Below are 8,418 nucleotides of genomic sequence, written 5' to 3'. Positions count from 1 at the left end.
TTGAGATTCTGACAGAAGAAGTCTGTTATCCTCTTATTGAAAAGCATTTATAATATTTTTGAGAAAACAGACAGAAGTGCCAGTGGTCTGTAGTTGGAAAAATCATCTTTGTTTCCTTTCTTGTATAATGGCTTTACTTTTGCTATTTTCAAACATGAAGCAAAAGTTCCTGTAGCAAAAGATAGGTTACATAGGTGGGTTAAGGGCTCAGTAATCAAGTCCCCACTCTTCTTTATAATGAAATCAGGTATATCATCTACGCCTGCAGAGTGTTTTCATTTTGAGACTTTTTATTGTAACCTGTATTTCTTCAAGATTTTTTGGGTACAGAAACATTTATTTGCTTGAAACTTTTTCCCTGTTTCTGTATGCAGTTATCTATTAGAGGTCTGTTGTAGTAGTTTCTCTGTTACATTTATAAAATAATTATTAAACATATTAGCTACTTCCTGTGGGTTATTAATGTTTTCCAAGCCAGCCTTTAATACTATATTATTAACTCTATTTTTGTAAGATTCGATTTTTTTCATTACAACCTGCCAGATTGCTTCGGTTCTGTTTGAAGCATCTTCTATGTATTTGTCATTGTCTCGTTTCTTTGCCTCCTTTATTATTTTATTTCAGATAGATTTATATTTTTTAAAGTAACTATTAAAATCCTGAGCTGTGTTGCAGCCTCTTGCAATATTGTGAAGGTACCGTTTTCTAGCACAAGATTTCCTTATATAATATTTAAAAATATTCATGAATGTCTGAAACTTATCAGAAATATTTTCTGTACTATATACTATCTCCCATGATTCTTGTTGGAGATAATTCTAGAATGTTCGTATTGCAGTATTACTGAAAGTTCTGCCCATGTACATAGTCTTCCTCATATAATTATAGGATGGATTAGTGGTTACACAAAAGCTTATAGCCTGTGTATGATGGTCTGCCAGTCCAGCTTTAATTACAACTGATTTATATTTTGTTTTGGAGCTAATTATTATTTGGTCTATGGTAGTACTAGAATGATTCGTTTGACGTGTAGGGGAATGGATTGTAATCTCCAAATTATTGGCTGTTAATATGTTCATCAGCTCAGATTTTGAACTGCTTCGCTTATTAAAGTCTACATTTAGGTCTCCACATATAAGAACTGTTTTTAGATTTGTTACTATTTTATTTAGTAAAGTATCAAGCCGAGTGATGAATGTTTTAGGTGGGTATCTGGAGATCTATATAAACATATTACAGTTAACTTGAATGCTGGAATTTCTATGCCTGATATTTCAAAATCTTTCTCAGTGTTTAAGGATTCAACATTGTCTAAGTTATTGAATTCGATATCTTTCTTTATGTATATGCAGTTCCCTCCATGTGAAAAATGATTTTTACATGTTTGTGCTGCTAACACCTAATACGTTATTTTCACTGTCTTCAACTCAGTGTTCAGTTAAGCACAGTATATTAATGTATCTGAGTTAACTTGATTGCAAGACTTCAAGCTCTCTCACTTTATTCCTAAGTGGCTGAATATTCTGGTGAAGAAGAATGACCTTTATTCCTGAATTTAAATTGGGTGGAAAAGCTTCATTCTCATCTAGAAGTGTGAATTGGTTTTTTCCATTGGTCATAAGAAAATGTCCTGATGGTGAAACGGAACAGTTCTCCATCTCTTTGGCCAGTTTACTTGTGTGGTCGATGTTGAGGTGGTTTCTGTTTTTGCTGCAACGACTGCTACTGGAGGTGGTGTTGATAGGTGCACTAGTTATCCTAATTTGGTCTTGAGGTTTTCTGGGAATAAAAAATTTCTAGGTGACATGGTCACCTTACATTTCTTATCACTGGAATTGCTGAACTTCCTCCTGTTGCTGTGGTGGTAGTAGTTGATTGTTGGTGTTCACTGATACATGTAAAATTAGATGTCCTTGGTGATACTTTTGAAACTGTATCTGCTGATGTCCTTAATGGGTCTCCTGTAGGTAGGCCTACTGCTTTTGGTTTCCAGTGACCAGTTCTTCTTGTTGTATCTTGAATATCTTCAGGTGTGGAACTTGGTTCTTCTGCTTTTTTGGGGTTAGATGCTTTTGCCGGTATCACAGCCTGGTTTAGCCGATGATAGTTTTGTTTCGCTGTGTCTTCTTTGAGTGATGAAGGTGTAGTACAGTTCTTTTTTGCGGCTGCTCGTTATCTTTCATAACTATCGAGTTGGATAAGTCCATTTATGCTGCTGATTTTTCTTGTGCTTTCACTGTCATATTTGCTGAAAGGTCTTCACATCGTATATATGACAGAGCCGGTATTTGCAGATTGGCACTTACTGCTAGTTGTAAATGTCTACATAATTTCTCTTTGCTTTCCATTCGCAAATGAAGTCCATGCTTTGTATAATCGCTTCTACTGAGGAATGTATTGACGTCAACTACCATTACATGGTCATAATTTTTTGCAGTCCTCATTGAAAATTTGTTTGCAGATTACATTCTGCTGTTCAGTTTTGGTACATCGTATCTGTACGGAATTGTGCACAAGATAACTTCTGTGTGGATTGTCTTATGAAGAGAATCTGTTAAGGCACATTTGAAATCCTGATTTGTTTCAGGTGTCGTTTGTCCCACCTAGAATGATGACACTGTCATTTTTCGTATATTCATTCGTCTTTCCGTCTATGTTAGAAACCGCGTTCTTTAACTGTGCGTTAGGTTTTATTACAGAAGAGATGTAGTGTTTTTGATTTTGAGAACTGATCATAATTTTTGCACAGTAACGACCATGACTGTCAGAAAGAATTAATACGTTCTGTCTCTTGTTATCATTGTGTATCATTTTTTGGGGCACTGGTCGATCGCTTTATTGACAGTATTCATTTGTATTAACGCTGTTGGTTTTGTCAGGGCACGTCATAACACAAGCATTTCAGTCCTTTGCTGCAGTATTTTTGCTTCTGACCAATTCATGCTGCTTTTCTTTCTCATTATTTAGTTTTTGTCGGTTTTGTTCTCGATTTCAGATAACCTAACAGTTCGGTATTTTCATTTCGAAGTTTCGTTAAATCATTCTTTAAAGTGTTAATCGCTGCTTGCACACTTATGATACACTCTTTTTAATGTTCAATATCTGTACACATTTTTACAGGGTATATTTTCATTTTCAACAGCTGTATTTCCGAGTGGTAGAACATTGCGCATCACACTCGTGAGCCATTTCATTTTACTTCATATACATACCAGTAGTTTACTATTTCTAGACCGAATTTCCGGACTCTTGAGTTATAATATCACGCACAATGCATTTACGATTGCAGTATTCACTGATTTTTACGTATGTCGTACATTTTTTGTTCAATTTACGTTTATATTTGTAGAGCTAACACTCTCATAGTTTACACTTTCCGCCATCTTCATATAATAACAAGTTAATGAACAAAAACATATTTAATAGGACCCAGACTTTTTGAAAACAGGACTACAGTAGAATCTGTGGGAGAAATGCTACTGTTCAAGAGAAGAATTTGTGGAGGATAAAATGATAATTTGAGCGGGGTAATTAAGTGTTAGATTGTATTATAACACTGTTTGTTACCATCAGTTGTTATATGCTTAAGGTGGAATTAATTTTATCGCAGTCTTGCCATGTCACCTGTACCTGAGTCAAATGATTTACATGATGCACGTTATGAGACTAATGAACCACAATTCATATAAGGTTGGGACATGCCTGTTTGAATGTGCATCTCTGTAGGATATGAGTGATAGATTCTTCCACATACAGCTAACATCCAAAAGACGCAGAGAGCAGAAACACAATATTTTGTAATGTTCTACACATGTTGCATAGAAAAGTGAACTGTGGGGAAACACTTCAATCACGTAGATGCCTTTGCTAGGAGTCAGCATGGCTTCTAAATGAACAGTGTAATAACCTGTTACCTGCATCGAGCAGATACAAATCTCTGTCTGTATACTTAAGATTTAACTTTCATCATTAGGCTTAATAAACAGTTGTAATAACTGCATTTTTTCAACAAGCAGTAAAATTTTAAAAAAGTTAAATGGGTAGTATCCATAGTTAGGATCCCCTATGGTCGCTCCCATCGGCCATTGCGCCGAGTGTCAACTTGGTTTGACGGTCTATATGAACATGTCAACATGTGGTGGGTCGGTTAATTGAAGTGGGGTTGAGCTACGAATGTAAAATAGAATTGCGTGACACGTGTAAAAAGAGTTGGAGAAGATACTGCGCACGCATTACTGCAGGTGAGGCGACATTATCAAGGCTGTCATGAAAGTAAGGCCCAACAAATCATTTTAAAACGCGGAAGCCTAATTTTACCGATACGGTACCCAGGTAAACTAGAAATGCATTAACACTGTTTTCTATTGTGATCAGCACTTGTGGTATGGAAAATACGTAGGAACTCACTGCACAGCATTTTTTTCAAAAGATGAATGATAATGTCAAGTCTACCTAATCAAGTTTTCGTTTGCACGAATACGTATCCACAGTATTTCACCGGTTCCATTCATATTCCGTATTCATTTCTCTGATTATTATGTGTAGCGTCGTAGTGGTCTCCATAGGATCCGCTACCCTGTTAACGCAAACTAAATACTCCTAAAAGACATTTGTGTAGTACGTTTATTGTAGGTTTAATTACTCAGTAAGATAAATACAATTTTCATCATAGGGTGATTTTTTTGAGTTACGTCCTTCATTGCATGGATTTTGTGCCTTGCATATTTGATGTTTGTGAAGTAAGCAACATAGGGCGGTTAAGTTGAGCATTTATTTGGTTTTTATTTGTTCCTATTAATTACAGATTACTAATAATATAGGACAGATAAAGTGAAATAACGTAGTATTATATGGACATTTTAGATATCATAATATGTCGTAATTTATTTTTATTTTTCTGAGAACAATTGGTTCCTTAAAATATTAAAATCATTGGCAGGCCTAAAAGTTTAAGCGAAAGTTTAAAACGGTGAAATATATGAAACTCCAAATTTTTATCCTACTGATATACGTAAATTTACATTTTATAATAATTTATCTTAAAGTTCCAAGCTTTGTTTTTGTGACGAGTACTTTATTCTTTCAAGAGTGTTTTTTTGTTCTAATCTTATAACTTAAGGATGCTTGACACAACAATTTTTATGTTGATGGGAAGCTTATTGTATAGGCTTACTCTTATACCTGATCCAGTAACTCTCTTGTGTACTTTGAGAGAAATGTATAGTCTTGGTAAAAAATTTTCATTACCTAGTCATTATGTGTCACAATTTATCTGAAATAATTCCCTGTTGCTGACTACAAACATAATCAGTGTGTAGGTATAATGAGTTGTAGTAGGTATCCTGAGAGATATGAAGGGCCCCCTGTTGTTTGAGACCCTATATATTAATCTCATGGCTCATTTTTGAAGTTTTAAAAACTTTTAACTCCTGCAACATTTCCACATAAGATTATATCGTAGGAGAGCATGGAATAGTGGTTTGATGCATCTCTCCATGCTACTCTATCCTGTGCAAGCTTATTCATCTCCCAGTACCTACTGCAACCTACATCCTTCTGAATCTGCTTAGTGTATTCATCTCTCGGTCTCCCTCTACGATTTTTACCCTCCACAGTGCCCTCCAATGCTAAATTTGTGATCCCTTGATGCCTCAGAACATGGCCTACCAACTTATCCCTTCTTCTAGTCAAGTTGTGCTACAAACTCCTCTTCTCCCCAATTCTATTCAATACCTCCTCATTAGTTGTGTGATCTACCCATCTAATCTTCAGCCTTCTTCTGTAGCACCACATTTTGAAAGCTTCTATTCTCTTCATGTCTAAACTACTTATCGTCCACGTTTCACTTCCATACATTAATTTTCTGATTGTTAATATCCATTTCTGGAACTTGAAGTATTTTATTTGTTCCCTGAAACAGGATGACATTAGCTTCCGAAAAATTGTTAGGCTATTTGCTGTGGAACATTGGTGTATTTGATAAGTGATGGTCAGGGCTGTATCCTGCATTGTTGAGTTCGGCTCTGTGATCAGAATACTTGGAGCATCAGTAAACTTGGCTATTTTTACTGTTAGTAATTTCAATTGTTAGAGCACTTATGTGGAACAAGAAAAATCAGTGGCCAGAGAATCAAGCCCAGAGGGCCTCTATATTTAACACTTCCTCCGTCTGAGTTATTTTTCAGGGTGTTGATTCTTCTGGAAAACCTGGAATTCTCGGTGGAAAGATTGGTAAATCTAAGAGTTTTAGGGATTTCATTAAATTTAGGTTGTTGGCCTAGCATTAACATTCAGTTGTACTGAGTTACATCGCAAGTTGTTGAATACATAATATGTTTAATTATGTGATTATAATACCATATAAATTACCAATGTTTGAAAAGAGCTGTTAAGCTACTGTGTATGGCTGGTATATAGCTCAGCTGAAAATGGGAAAAAATTGTGTCGCTGAAATATTGTGCTGTTTCTACAATATTATCCGGCGTAATTCCCGTGAACCTATCAAGCAGATGCAGTGCCGGGAAAGCCTCAAACAGCACATGGGAAAAAATAATTATTGGGCTATTGCTGCCTATCTCTCCCCCCCCCCCCCCCCCCCCACCCTCCCTGCCCTACCAATCATTAATTTACGAAGAACTTCTTGACAGAATCATCCTCACACCTCAAATTCTCTGAGATTCCCCCCCCCCTCTCCCGCCCCCTAAGTTTGAGTTGCTACCCTGTTCTTACACCTACTTCCAGAGAAAAGAGTTTTGATTGTTGTGTAAGATTCTAATCAAGCCAAAGATTTGCCTTTGGTGGCATAGCATGGTAGTGAGGAAGCATTGTTCTTATTTGCCTTAGTAAGGTCACAGAAGGTCCCAGGCCAGGAGGAATATTTGGTAGTTGTTAGCTTTCGCCATTGACATAATGTCAGTAGTTGCTGTTGTCACCTTTTGATGCATATATTCAGTTATTTTGGTTGTGGTGGCAGACTGATCTTAGCTTATCCTGTTAGATATTGTTATTGGCACAGCATTGATTTGCCATTTGTTGCATGTTTCCTATGTTGCAGGCAAAGCTGGTGAATAGTACAGAATATTTCTTTTTGTCAGAGACCCCCATTGGGCACTTCCTAAAATGCAGTTTTCACAGAATTTCATCTGTTACACTAAATATAGCTCTCTGTGGAGAACCCTTTACTAAATCTGGTGTAGGTGTCGATTGGCTATAGATCCTATCATAATCTAGTCTCTCAAATGTCTTTGAGAATACGGACAGCAAAGAGATGGACCAGTACTTCGATATTAGTGTCCTCTCTCTACTTTTGTGGATTGACATCACTATCATGTGCTTCAGTTACACTAGTTTTTATTGATTGATTACACAGGTATCAGAATAGTTGAGTTATTAAGTGTGCACATGATTTTATAATCTGATTTTATACACTGTCATATCTAGAGGATTCAGAGCCTTTAGGTGTTGGGCTTTTGAATTGAAGTGCTGTGTTTGGTGTGAGTTGCAAATGATTTGTTAGCTGTAGGGTTTCTGTGGGAGTTTATTACGGTTCCATGTTTTTCAGCTGTAGTGCAAAAGTTATTGAAATCTGAGGCTGCAACCATTACCAGAGAACTGTCGTATTCTTGCTTGTTTTGATTTTATGTTCCTATTTTTCTCTCTTTTTATCACATGCCAATAACCTGCTAATTTCTTTTGCATAATACACATGTTTAGCCTTCCACATAACACAGGTTAGAATTTTACAGTATTTTGTAATGTAATTTCACTGCTATGTTTTCATTAATCCTCTGTTCTGTGTACTGAGCCCTCTTTTCAACATATAATATTTTAATGCTCAGTGTTAATCACTCTTTCTTTCCCCACCGGCTTGTTTGATTTTAAACATACCGTTCTTTCATATCCTTAAACTTTCACCCACCGCCATACAGAATCCAGAACCTAAACAGATATGAAACAGTCATGAACTGTTCCTCCAAGTGTCTCTCCCATAAAAGTTTTAGCCTTTCCAAAGGCCTTTCATATTGCTGCACTCCTAAATTCAGTCATTCTGTGCTTGTTAAAGACCTTATCTCCTCCTCCTGGCCCCTACAGTGGAAACAGTTTTTTCACCAACCCTACCAATCAGACTCAATCCAAAACCAAAATTGAAACCTGTCTCAGTTCAGTCCTCCAAGTAACTCTGATCCACCCCCACTGCCCCAAATTAGCCTCTATTAACCTTCCAGAATTTCCTAACCTTGATCTTTGCCTGATCATCATTCCCCAAATCCCTCAACATGGAAGCCAACCTCAAATCTTCAGAAAGAATCCCAATCCACCATGTAAAAACTGATCCTGACCTTACAATCTTACCTGCTGACAAAGGATCCACCACAGTGGTTATGAACCACAGGGATTGCCTCTTGGCAGAACTCCACA

The 8,418-nt window shown here is 36.6% G+C and overlaps 1 protein-coding gene across 3 annotated transcripts in view; it reads left to right on the top strand.

The window, feature by feature from the left end:
• The first annotated feature begins 4,057 nt into the window (after positions 1-4,057).
• Positions 4,058-8,418, top strand: part of LOC126336263 (uncharacterized) — a 251,650-nt gene continuing 247,289 nt past the window's right edge. For 2 of the 3 annotated variants that reach the window (XM_049999759.1, XM_049999760.1), the window contains exon 1: positions 4,079-4,241. The gene's annotated coding sequence lies outside the window, so the exon portion shown is untranslated. Of the gene's footprint in view, positions 4,242-8,418 lie in introns of all 3 variants that reach the window. The other variant, XM_049999761.1, reaches the window with a different exon arrangement.

The sequence above is a fragment of the Schistocerca gregaria genome, chromosome 2 (genome assembly GCF_023897955.1).
Source record: "Schistocerca gregaria isolate iqSchGreg1 chromosome 2, iqSchGreg1.2, whole genome shotgun sequence".
NCBI lineage: Eukaryota > Metazoa > Arthropoda > Insecta > Orthoptera > Acrididae > Schistocerca > Schistocerca gregaria.
This window is presented reverse-complemented; position numbering and strand designations above follow the sequence as displayed.